We start from the raw sequence: 13704 nt of genomic DNA, 5'->3' as shown, positions 1-13704 counted from the left end.
TCCACTGGAATGTCCCCCTTCCAGTGTGTGTATGGGTACCAACCCCCTATGTTCCCTAGTCAAGAAGAGGAAGTAAACTGCCCATCAGCTACGGCGAATGCACGTCGCTGTCGGCGAACTTGGGCTCGTGCTCGGGCCACACTCCTTCGGGCAAGCATGACTCATGCCGTTGGGGCTAATCGACGGAGGAGTCCTGCTCCGAAGTACTAGGTGGGCCAGAAGGTGTGGCTCGCATCAGCTGATCTTCCACTGAAGGTTGAGTCGAGGAAACTGGCTCCTCGGTATCTTGGCCCGTTTCCTATAGTAAAAATTATCAACTCCTCAGCAGTCCGTCTCCGTCTACCAAGATCTATGAGAGTGCACCCCACGTTTCATGTTTCCCGAATCAAGCCCGTCAGCCAGAGTCCGTTGGCACCCATTCCACCTCCTCCCCCAGCTCCACGCTCCTTGGACGGGGAGCCTATCTATACAGTGCGCCGCCTGCTCCGCTCCCGACGCAGGGGTCGGGGCTTCCAGTACCTGGTCGATTGGGAGGGATATGGTCCGGAGGAGAGATCATGGATTCCCAGCAGGCAGATCCTGGACCGATCTCTTGTGGCAGAATTCCATCAACTGCATCCTGACCAACCAGCACCACGCCGTGGTCGTCATCGTAGGTCCGACGCTGCTGCTCTTCCACCGGCAGACCCACCCGCTACCACCCCTTCAGATGCGGACGAAGGGGCCTCTATCCACTCGGAAGAATTCTGAGGGTTCATCGGACGACCTCTGGGCCCTCCATTTTTGGATTATTGGTGATGTATTTTGGGTTTTGGGGAATTATTTGTAACTGGCCTGTGAATTTTTTTTTTTTTTTTTTTTTCCCTTGGATTACCGGTGTTGCCATGTGACGTGTTTGGATTTATTTTTATTTTTCCCTGGGGGACTTCTGGAGCCGTCCCTTGAGGGGGGGGTTCTGTCGTGATTACCTAACCGGAGTCACCTGAGGTAATCAGCTGGTGTGCTGGAACGCGATCTCTTGATTGGTGGAAGTCTACTACATAAGCTGTCAGCGTCCAGAGATGGACGTTCGAGTGTCTTCCTCATTTCCTGAGTGAACCTCCAACATTCAAGGTACCACAAGCCCATGTATATTCCAAGTCTGATTCTCGTTGCCTGACCCTTGTCTGTTAAAAGTTTTCGATCTACTCTTCCGTCCCGGCCACCGACTTACCTGCCACGTTTCGCCACGCGTTTTCACCACGGAGTTGCCATATCGTCCCAAGAGGCTTTCCACTGCCAAGGCTCGACGTCCCAAGCCTGCTCCACCGAATCTTGTCACAATAAATCCTTTAACTGACGCTATTGGATCCGAGTCCTTGTTCTGTTCCTTGACAATGTGAGTCTAGACCTATTTCAAACCATACCCCTGAATTTGAAACCCTGATTTGGGACGTTAGTCCTGTCTTAAAACCCTAACTCCTGAAGTAAAAACCTGTGTGAGTCTAAACCTGTTTTCAAACATACCCTTAACTTTGAAACCCTGATTTGGGACCTTGACCCCATCGTAAAGCCGTAACTTTTGATCCGAAACCCTAATGTAAAAGTCTGAACCTGTTTCCAAACCATAACCATGACTTGGGACTTTCACGCTGTCTTAAAAACCTGACTTTTGATGTGAAACACTCATGTGAGAGTCTTAATCTGTTTCCAAATCATAATTCTGACTTTGAAACTATTTGGGATCTTAACCCCGTCTTAAAACGCAAACTTGGAAGTCACATTACTCAAACTATAAATTTTGCTTTGAAATCTCAAATTGGGAACTAAACCCCATAAAAAACAAATAAATTGTATTTTAGTCTATCAACCCCTACCGGGTTTTCAAAACCATGTCTTGAAACACTAGCTCATGTTTGAAACCCTAATTCTGAATGAAACCCTTACTCTGAAGCCAAAACCCTGACACTCAATTCCCAATTTGTGATGCTACTCCTCTCCTAAAGCACACAGTTCAGAACCTAGTCATAGGTTGCAACACCAATCATCATAATAAACTATTACTTCACCGCCATAATCCTGATTTAAAAAAACCCAAACCTTCTCATAAGTATGAACATTAGTTTAAAACCTCAATTTGAGACCCACCCCAAAATGGAGGACTTCCATTCACACATATTCTTGACTGGAGTCTGTTTCTTCCATTAGGCTTGACTTCCTTTTTCAATTACTGGATGAGAACATGCACCGATTCTCAGGCTTTGGCGTCTCAAGACGCTCGTAAAAACGATCTGTTTTTTTGTGATGCATCTGTCCAGCTTTGTTTTCAGGCAAATAATAAGACCCGTTAAAGAAAGAAAAATAAATAACTTGATGCCCTACACAGATTTAAAACCCCAATTGAATTTCACATTTATTGGTTCAAACCCAAAATGCAGAACCCTAAACTTACAAAAAACCTAACTTCAGATTTGATACCCTTTTTTTAAACCCTATTTAGAACATTAACAAATTCTAACCAAGCGAAAATCTTTTCTCCAATGCCAAACCCTCGTTGAAAAAATAGATAAATCCTGGTTTGCAGCCTGAACTGGGAACCATAACTGAAGACCCAAACAAAGAAAGACAATAACATCGAACAGGCTTGTAATACTAAATTAAATTTCTGACCCTGGCTCAAACCCTTTACTCTTATGTCAATCTTTAATTTGTTATCCTGACTCCAATTTGAATAGCCAACCTACTCTTTTAAACTCACTTGTCTCTTTATCTTTAAACTTTATCCAACCCTGGTTTAAAATCGAATGTAAATTCCCAACAGAGGCTTTAAAACCTTGACTGAGAACCATATCTCAAGACCCTAACGTAGGAACACGATAAAATTACAACAGGATTGAAAATGTTGTTTCAATTCCTGACCGTGGCTCAAATCCCTAAATCTAATGTCAATTTAAAATTGTTTGGATGACCAAACCAGTCTTTGAACCTTACTTGAAATTGAATACCTTATTTTGAAATCTTTTCAATCTTTGCCTTGAAATCTTACATGAATTCCCGACAGAGGCTTTAACATTTTGACTGGGAACCATATTTCAAGACCCAAATGTAGAAAGATAATCATAATAAAACAGGCTTGGAACCGTAATTTCAATTCTTGACCCTGGCTCGAAACCTTAACTCTTAGTTCATTCCTTGATTTGAAATTCCATCACCTGTTCGAATGGCCAACTCAGTCTCAGCCTACCCTACCTTCTAACTTTACCTTACCAGGCTTAAGATGTCATCTAAAATCCAAAAAAGGCTTTAAAACCTTAACAGGTCACCGAATCTCAAGACTCAAACGGAGAAACAGGATAACATTGAAACAAGCTTGAAACTGTCATTTTAAATCTTGACCCTCACTCACTATTTTGATCTTTAATTTGAAATCCTGACTCAATTTGTTAAACCCTACCTCAAACCTACAACCCTATTTTGAAAACGTATTCATCCCTGGCTTAAAATTTAACAAGACACCCTAAATGAGGCTTTCAAACCTTGACTGCCTTGACATCTCTTAAACTCAATCACTGTTAACACATTTTATCATAAAAAAGATTTATGACAGCGATTTAAAACCAACCCTGTTGATTAAAATCACAAATTAACAGAAATTAATAATTTAAAACCTTGCATAACAACCTTAATCGAAGCTTAATTTTTTTTTTTTTTTTTTTTTTTGCATTTTAAAATTCAACATCCTTCCTAGACATTTGGTTGAAGCAAATAGGAAAGACATACAAAGTTTGTGACACTTTTAGCATATTATAATTATGATATAAAAACCTTTTTTTTTTGTCGATAAAGGTTTTTTTTTGTTCCTTCGTAAACAGCAGCTGCTCTTAAGCGTCCATCACTTCGTGGTCAACTCAAGCGAGAGCTAGCTTGACGTATGGAGATAAATGCAGCGCCGCCCGCATTGTCCTTCTGACACTGCCCGCATTCAATTTCACTGCTTTTGTTGTAAGACCCCAAGGGAAGAGGGGGGTATCCAAGCGTCGGGCTTCAAAATGGAGGCAAGGTGTTGGAGCAAAAGATCACAAAAATATCCTAAAACACAGCACAGACAAAATGTTAGACATGTAAAAGCTTTACTGGGTGAAAATTCAACATTTAAACGTTTGCGACCTTGAATGAACCTGGACAATAAATCAAGACGGAGGCCATAAATCAACCAGAAGGCGTAACTTAGACAACACCGCAGAATAGAAATAAATAAATTATACATATATATCAAATCTGTATTAAAGTTCTCATCTCATCTCATCTCATTAGCTGCACCGCTTATCCTCAGTAGGGTCGCGGGGGTGCTGGAGCCCATCCCAGCAATCATCGGGCAGTGGGCAGGGGACACCCTGAACTGGTTGCCAGCCAATCGCAGGGTTAAAAGTGTAAAATCAAGTGAAAATGTTTTGGTTGAATGAACATGGAGGCCAAAAATCAACCCGTTAGGCGTTACTTTAACAGCACTTTATTTTGTAACCATGCATATACATATCTATATCTACATATCTATATGTCTATGTGTATGTGTATATATATATATATATATATATATATATGTATATATATATATATATATATATATATCAGCACGGCAGCACAGTGGTTAGAGCGTGTGCGGCACAGTTCTGAGGTTGTGCGATCAAACCTTCCTGTGTGAGTCTGCATGTTCTCCCCGTGCATGCGTGGGTTTCCTCCGGGCACTCCGGTTTCCTCCCACATTCCAAAAACATGCATGTCAGGTTAATTGGCCGGTCCAAATTGTCCCTAGGTGTGAATGAGCGAGCGAGTTGTCTGTCCCCGTGTGCCCTGCGATTGGCTGGCAACCAGTTCAGCGTGTCCCCTGCCCACTGCCAGAGGATAGGTGGGAAGGGCTCCAGCACTCCCGTGACCCTACTGAGGAGCGCTGCAGATTATGGATGGATGGATATATATGTGTATAGGGGCACCATTTCCTGTGGTGTGTCTTTGGTAAGTACAGCCTGGTTGCACCCATCCCTCTCCAAGCCAACATCTGTTTACACCCGGTCTCGAACTGGAGACCTTTCCCGTGATAGGCGAATGTGCCAAACACTGCACTACTTTCACTAGGCAATGTACCTTCTATTTAAAACAAAAATCATTAAGTCTGAAATGACTTTGAAGTAAAATGCTCTTTAAAGGTGCGCATTATTGGGTTTCCGAGGATTATCTTTTAGCTTCGGAGTTGTCGAATTGACTGCCAGGAAGCGTAAAGCAATCGGCGTCGGTCGCGCGTTCGAATCCCGTCACGCATGACTACAAGCGGCGCGCCGTTTCATACGGAGGCCCAAAGTAATCCAGTGGTGCGTTCAGGCAGCTGTTCAGTCGCTACGAGTGCCACAGCGCGTGAAAACGTGCCTGGGAACTTCTGGCCGTTTGTTCACGCCGTAATCCGGGAAATGCGATAGAGTTTGCGCCGAGCTCTTGACTGATGTCCAGCTTAGCGCACGCGGCTCACGTTTCAGAGCAAAGCCTCACCGACAGCGTCTTTGGTTACTTTTTATGATCGGGGATCTTGGATTTAAGGAGAAGGGGTTGCGCACCAACTTTGTTATGATGTCTAAAAACAATGGGGGAACACTTATTTTAGGCTGTGTGCGAAGGTGCATGGGTATACCAGTTTTTGGAGGGGTGCCCCAACTGTGATGAGATGTTGGAAGGTGTATGTGGATTAAACAATAATTTTCAGGAGGCGCGCTGAATTTAACATAAAACGGTGCGTGTTTTAAGGTTTGGGCAGCAGCAATTTAAAGCTGTATAAAATGTATGTGGTATGCTTCAAAAGGGGGTACACACCAACTTTGTTTTCATTTCCAGAAGAACGGGGATTTTTTTTTTAAACTATGTGCGAAAGATTGTGCGTATACAGTTGAGGCTTTGATCAGAATACACAACTTTGGTTTATGAGAGGTGCTTCAACTTTGCTGAATATACTGTACCTTGCCCAAAAATACTCATTTAGAAGGTGCGCTAAATTTATAGTAGATTAAAAAGTGCATGTCTCAAAGATTGGGGAGTTACCGTTTTGGGTTTTTTGGATCTTTTCATTGTGATTTATGTCTTTTTTAACACATAAGAAACAAAGAACAAAGCAAATGGGGAAGGGGGACAAAACCGAAACAGAACCGTTCAGAACCGAACCAAACAACCAAACAGAACCAGACAGAACAGAACAGAACCGAACCCAAACCAAAACTCTAAACTAAACTAAACTAAACTAAACCAGGAGCAACTAACTAAAAGTGTGTTCCATTTATGTGGGATGCCTTAAAAAGTGCGTAGGTATAACAGCCTTGATAAGGATACACGGCTTTAGTTCTGGAGGGTTGTGCAGACTTTCCTGGATGTATGTGGCCTAAAAAGGCAAGAAACTGAACCCCTAATGGACCCAATAAGAGGGTAGGAGGCGCCATGCATGGCTGTCCCCGCTATCAGTGTGTGAATGTCTGTGTGTGAATGGGTGAGTGTGAAGAGCATTATAAAGCGCTTTGGGGAGTCTTCTGTGACTTAAAAAACGCTACATAAATGCAAACCATTTACCACAGGGGTCAAAAGCCTATGGCTCGCGAGCCATATAGCTCTTTTCATGAGTACATATGACTCGGAGATAAAGTTAAACCCCAGCGCGCATTTATGTGGTGTTTACATCATCTGGGAATGGGAGTCAGTTTGGAACATGCAATGCTACCAATAACACTCAATTGTTTCAGTCCAGTATATATGGGGCACCTTTTAGCTTTTAGTTTACAGTCAGAGTGTCACACCAACTTACCCCATTTTGGCAGTAGGTCGCTAAGAAATCCTCTAAATAGAAGCTTATAAAACTATGTATGTTCACTGGTGAGATAATTAATGACAAAAAGCCACAGAAAACACTCAAAAATACCCAAAATGCCAGAGAACCAATCAGAGAAATTTGCGTGAGCGGTAGAGGGCGGATCTCTCCACACAGTGAATGGCACTCCCTGTGTTCTTTAGCTTAGTGCAGACTGCGCCAAAGGTAAATATGACGATATCCTTCTCAATTGTGCTGAAGAATTGGCTTTTTTTCTAAAGAGCAGGTTTGGCAGTTTTGTTGAATTTGGTTCTAAAATATAAAGTGTGTCTCTCTTTTTTTAAAATATATTTTTGCTTTTATGGCTCTTTGGGTCAAAAAGTTCTTAACCCCTGATTTACCATATAAAATCATTTTATAGTGGGTGTGCTAAATGTATCAGGGATGATAAAAAAAGCGTGTGTGTGCTGGGTGTTTGTGGGTTGAAAAATACCATAAAAAATGCTAGGAAAACATTTCTTGAGGGGTGAGCTAACAAATGGGTGTGTTACTTTAAAGAATTATTATTATAATTACTTTAACAAGGTTTACCAAATATGCCAAACCATTGAAGGGGGTGCTAGGGTTTGGGCAACAAGTGGTATGTTTCAACTCGTGCCAATCAGGATTTAAAGGGGTGCATGGCCTAATTATTATTATTTTTTTTGTTGGGGGTGGGGTTACATGTGGGTGTGGTTACACCGGTTTGGAGGGTTCTCCAATTTTTAGGCGAGAGGCCAGTTATGGCTTGTGATCTAATTTTTACTGGCACGCAGCCTCTCTCAGAAAATAATAATAATATGTGGCCCGCCAGTAATGTTGACCGCAGGAGCTAATACTTAAGAGGTGTGTATCATTTATTTAAAATGTAAAAGGTTGTGTTGCAAAACAATTTTTGGGGGGGTAGTATGTTTCAGAGAGGTGTGTTTCTCAAAAGTAGGATTATTATTTTATTTTTAATAAGATGTAGGTGAAGGGGGGTGCGTACCTCTAGGTGAGAATGCATGGCTGGGTTTTCTTTTTTCTTTTTGAAGGGGTGAAAATGGCTTTCTAGGGCTAGGATCACAGAGGGGGTGCACTTACTCCAATTTGAAGGGTGCTCCAATTTTGGCAACAGACGAATGAATTTAGGTGATAGGTTCGAACTACAGTATACAAATCCTTGAGTTTACACGGACACGTTATACATGAGTTTGTGTATGGCGAGAGTGCGCCCCAGATAGTAGCGCCAAGAACAATTCGCTAACAGCAACCGATATACAAAAGAGGGAACAAATAGCCCGCAAAACGTTCCAATTAAAACGGCTGGCTTTGATGAGCTCGGCATGTTTGAAAAGGGGAGGTGTAGAGGGGGTGCACCGCCACATCGATCCAAAATGAGATAATTAGAAACAATTAATGAGTGTACAAGTCAGCGGGGTGGGCTTTTCTATAAGGTGTATGCTTTAATTTTATTTTTTGTGGTGTTGAAAGAAAGGCACACCGCAGGAGATAGATTTTATTTGTAAGAACTAAATAGTAAATATCGTATGACAAATATGGTATCTGTATCTGGTTTCAGCATCAATGACCATTCAAGAGTTTGCATCCGTTTTACTTAAAACGGAATAAAAGAAAATACTAAAATATTGCGCTTGAAAACATGATCGCAAATTTATATTTTTGAACGAAAAAAAACGCATTCCATTTTCTTTTCTTTTCAGTATCGGGAATAACAATCATGCACATAACTTAGCGTGTTACCTTGCACTCAGTGTGACGGTGGCAGCACGTCAACAAGCAGCAAAAAAAAACAAAACAAAACAAAAGAGAGACTGATGAATATTTCATGCCGCTGACAGCCGCTTGACGAAAAGTACCACAAACAACTCAAATATGTGGAATATATTGTCAGAGCGTTAAATAAGAATAAAGAAAAACGTCAATGACGCTGTGGAGGTTTTGATCCGTTGTCAAATTAAATAAGCTCCGCCTCTTCAAGGAACGAACAGGTAAAGGAAGGGGGGAAAAGGTGGGCTTGCTAAAATGATGTTGAAATTGGATGAAAAATAACAATGATAAACAAATCATTTTAGCGTTAATACTTTGAAATCATAAATTCCTTTTTTGTGCGTTTTTGTCTCATATTTTGGCAACAGTTCTGTTTTGTTTACTGTCAAAAACATTCAGCAATTTTTTTAAAGATTCTTTAATATTTTTCTTTTTCCTGTGTGTTTTTTGCTGGAAGGAAAGTTGTGACGATATTGTAATATTTAATGTTTTCAATAACTATTTCACCCCAAAAATATTTTAAATATATAATTATTGTCAACACAAAATTTTTTATCTTCATTACTATTTTTGAGAAGGGACTGCACAATACACAAAGAGGTAAGTATTAGTTTCAGGAGCGAGCAGCAGCAAGTCAACTGCAGGAGAGAGAGTGGGAAAGGTGAGAGGAGAGAGAGTGGGAAAGGTGAGATGGCACAACATTCATTTGGACAGGTAACTTAAAATTAGTTTTACCTGGTTATATCAGTATCAGAAATTATTTTCCCCCCATTTTATTAACACTCCACTTATTGAAACATGAATATTTTGTTTGTTTGTTTGTACATGATTCAATTATTTGTTTGTTTGTACATGATTCAAATTGAATCTTTTCTTCCGGCGCCGTCACGAATGGCAGCCACTCCAGCAGCTCCCGTGTTATTTTCGATTGTTTTGTTCTCGGTTGTTCTCAGCTCAGGGATGCTGCTGGAAATGTGAATTTCCCTTCGGGGATGAACAAAGTATCTATCTATCTATCTATCTATTATATGTGCCACTGATGTCAATTAAAAAAATCAAATCATAAACAAATAATAATTTTGATCATTTTTCTGAATTGGTTTGTATGTATTTTTTTGTATGTATGTATGTATGATTAAATTGTGTGCCACTGATATCAATCCCCCCCCAAATCCAATAAATGTAGGTCATTATTTCCAAGTATTTTTTTTCAAAAAGTCATTTGGACTTTTTTCCTACTAAAGTGAAAATTTTCTTAAACATTAAGTTTTTTTTTCAATCGCAAATTTTAGACTTAATAATTTATGTGTGTTTTTGAGTATTTTTTATTTTTTGTAAGTTTTTTTTGTTTTTTTGTTTTGTTATTATGACATAGACATATGACATAGAACTTTCCTTTTTATTATTTTGCACTATTTTGTGAAGTCATTTTGCATGCGTCGCCCTGTAAAAAGCCCCGAGGCCGCCTTTGAAAGTCTCCTTGAACAAATCTGACACAATTTTGCTTAAAGGTCGAGAGATTTTCTACGTTTTAGTTAAAAACGTCCTGGGAGATATTCGCTGTTCAGATGTCGCTAATTGTCTCTGCTAATTAGCGTAGCGACGGCACTGTGACGCCGGTCCCGACTCCATTCTTTATCCCTCGCGTGGATTCCCTTTAAAGTGGGTCATCCCCACCTGAAGCCGGAAGACACAAAAAAATAGTTTGTCAATTTCTGGGAATGGGAATTCTTTCACCTCCGTTTAAGGAATACAGTGGGAATTGTTGAGGAGCTTGTCAAGTACGAAGCACACCAGATTCTGAACTGAACAACAAAAGAGGAAGGCATTGTGGGAAGTTGTTCACCCAATTGTGCGTCGGCATTTTCCCTGATGATGTGATGCAGACTAAAAGCAAACCAGTATTTTTTAGGATGTGGACGAATAGCAGACAGAAGTTTATTCATTTCGGCCATGCAACCTATCCAGGGTAGTGAGTTGTGTGCTTTCCCCATATCTATTGATAATCGCAAGCTACGTTTCAATGGTTATCATATTTTGCTTCTACCTTTAGCATCACTGCAAGTTTTGGGACACAGAGCATGATTTGATATGACGTCGACCAACATCAGACAAACATCTTAGAGATGTAAATCGCACAAACACAGCAAAAGTTTCCATTTTATTGGTTACGGGCATGCGACTTATTGAGGGTCTTGATATTCGCAAGTATCACGTCCATGGTTTTCATCTTTTTGCTTCTCCCTTGAGCATCAATGCAAGCCTTGGGACCCATAATGAATGAAAACTACACAGAACCTAACCCTAAAGAGAAAGGCATTGTGGGAAGGAGTTCAGCCAATAGCATTCTATTCATATGATCCTGTGACACAAACCAACACCAGACCGACATTTTATATGACGTCAACCATTAGTAGACAGTCATCTTAGAGCCGTAACTAAGATTGAATTTTATAGCTTTTAGCCACACGAAATTTGTTGTTGATGTCTTATAGTGGTTAAAAAGTGGTAAAGAGGGGTGACATCTTATTCCACACTGTCAGGAGAAAACATCTTGAGGCGGGGTAGCCTTATCCTGGGGGCCTTTTGTATTTCACTATCCTCTTTTTTTCCATGCAATATTTGCGCATTAACTGGAAATATGCAAATTCGGCGGCGCCAGGAAATTGGTGCGAGCCAAGCTAAAGGGAGAACATTTTTCATTTTCACCTCGGCGGAGCTGGTTTTATTAAAAGACTTCAATCCCTCAAAAATCCTCCAAACGCGGGGGTCGTAAATTGGCTGAGTGGTAAGTGAACGCACTGATGGCCGCGCCCGTTTATTTACCGCAAACGTGCCGCACATGCAAAGTATTAGTTATTAAATCGCGGTCACGTCGTCAAAGCGTTTATACGATGACAGATTTGTGAATTTTTTTTCAGGCATGTAAGAGTTTGGATGGAGTGGGCTGGCATGTTGGAGAGTATCTAACATCAGACTTTCACACGATATTTAATGTTAAATAAATAAATAATTAGGTAAGTAGCAAGTTTGAGTATTTTTACAAGATTAGTATAATCGAGGGTTGGGGTGGGGGATATGTGTCATGATTACTGATTCAGGGCACCTGGGGCTGCCCCGTTGGCGCCAACAGCCCTGATCGCTGATTGGTTCCCTGACTCTTTTCAAACCCCCGTCTTCCAAGAGGAAGCTGTCAGACCGTCTGCGAATCTATGCTTTCAGCTAGGCAAGCTCTGTACTATCCGACATTCTCCTGCCCTGTTTTCTCCTGCCAGATACCTGTTGCCGACCTCTTTCTGGACCCGTCCCGGCCATCGACCTGTTTTGCCCCGTTTCCTGCCTGACACCTGTTGCCGACCTCTTTTCTGGACTCGTTACTGCCCTTGTTCCTCCATCCCGGCCATTGACCTGTTTTCCCGCTGCCTACGACTACCCTCGCTCGACACGGAAGTGCCACTTCCGCGTTCCAGCCATCATCTATCCGTGTCCGACGATCACCGGATCGTGGAAGCAAGGACTGCTCTCTTTCTCAATAAAACTGAGTAAAACGAACGCTATTGGGTCCTGTCTCCGTTCCTGGCTCGTGACAATATGGTGTGTGGACTTTTGCATATTACATTCTTATTACCGGTAGCTATTTCTCACTCCAAAAACAAATGTCTGAAATGTCCAATGCTCGTCTAATGATTTATCAAAACATAACTGAGAACTGAGAACAACACTGGTACTGGTAAATTTATTGGTTAGGAAATTGGTTTCTCTGTAATTAATCTGTTTAGCTATTTTGTTCCAGACTTGTTGAATGGTTGCTTTGTTGATATGAATCCTTTCTTTAGAATAGAAGAATAGAATAGAATAGAATATACCTTTATTGTCATTGTTACAAAATGGGTTAACATATTGTGACAACGAAATTGGGCATGACACTCCAGTCTCACACATTCACAGCGAGGTAAAAAGCCAAGAAGATAAAGGAACAGAGAAGATAAGGTTATAAAACAAGGAGGATAAGGCTATAGTTATAATTTACATGATATTTACACAAGAAATGTCGGCATGTAGGATGTTACATACAGTTGGTATTGTAATACAGTTGGTATTGTGAGGGTTGTGAAATTTTGCATTTGGTGCAAAAGTCATCATAGTGCAAAAAAAATAGTCAACATATGCATTGGTGCAAACATAGTCATCATAGTGCAGAAAAAAAAGGTCCACATTGTGCAAGGTGAACAGTAAACATAGTGCAGTCAACATGTGCAAGAACATAGACATGAGTACCATTTTACATTCGTGCGAGGTAGTGTTTTGCAAGTTTTTCAGTTTTGTTTTTTTGTGCGGTGTCTGTTTTGAGCAGTAAACAAACATAGTGCAGTCAACATGTGCAAGAACATAGACGTGAGTACCATTTAACATTCGTGTGAGGTAGTGTTTTTGCAAGAGTTTTTCAGTTTTTTGTGCGGTGTCTGTTAGGGTGGTAATGGCTGTGGGGAAGAAACTGTCTCTGAGTCTGTTTGTTTTTGCTTTGTGTGACCTGTAGCGCTCGCCGGAAGGCAGCAGGTCGAAGAGGTGGTGGTCGGGGTGAGAAAAGTCCTTGATGATGTTTTCTGCTCTGCTGAGGTAGCGAGAGCAGGCAATGTCCTCCAGACTGGGCAGAGAGCAACCAACGATTTTCTGGGCTGTTTTGATGACCCTCTGTAGCATTTTTCTGTCTGCTGCTGTGCACCCAGCATACCACACCGTAATGCAGTATGTTAGGATGCTCTCCATTGTGGCTTTGTAAAAGGACACCTGCAGCTGTTTTAGATTATTTTTCCTGAGCACTCTCAGGAAATGCAGTCGCTGCTGGGCCTTCCCTACCACCGCTCTGGTGTTTGCAGACCAGGAGAGGTCGTCGGAGATGTGCACACCCAGAAATTTGAAGGAGTAGACTCTCTCCACGCAGTTTCCTTTTATGATGAGTGGTTCTGGATTCCTGCCATTCCTTCTGAAGTTCAGTATCAGTTCTTTTGTTTTTGTGGTGTTCAGTATGAGGTGGTTTTCCGAACACCACGTTGAAAGTGACTCCACCTCATCCCTGT

At 41.3% G+C, this 13704-nt stretch overlaps 1 long non-coding RNA gene across 1 annotated transcript; it reads left to right on the top strand.

Moving 5' to 3' along the window:
* The first annotated feature begins 7556 nt into the window (after positions 1 to 7556).
* On the top strand, positions 7557 to 12178 carry LOC148370921 (uncharacterized). Its single transcript, XR_015849615.1, has 2 exons — positions 7557 to 7702; positions 11902 to 12178. It is a non-coding gene; the product is annotated as an uncharacterized LOC148370921 (long non-coding RNA).
* The last annotated feature ends 1526 nt before the right edge of the window (positions 12179 to 13704 follow it).

The sequence above is a fragment of the Urocampus carinirostris genome, chromosome 2, assembly GCF_059441175.1.
Source record: "Urocampus carinirostris isolate Australia breed hairy pipefish chromosome 2, RoL_Ucar_1.0, whole genome shotgun sequence".
NCBI lineage: Eukaryota > Metazoa > Chordata > Actinopteri > Syngnathiformes > Syngnathidae > Urocampus > Urocampus carinirostris.
This window is presented reverse-complemented; position numbering and strand designations above follow the sequence as displayed.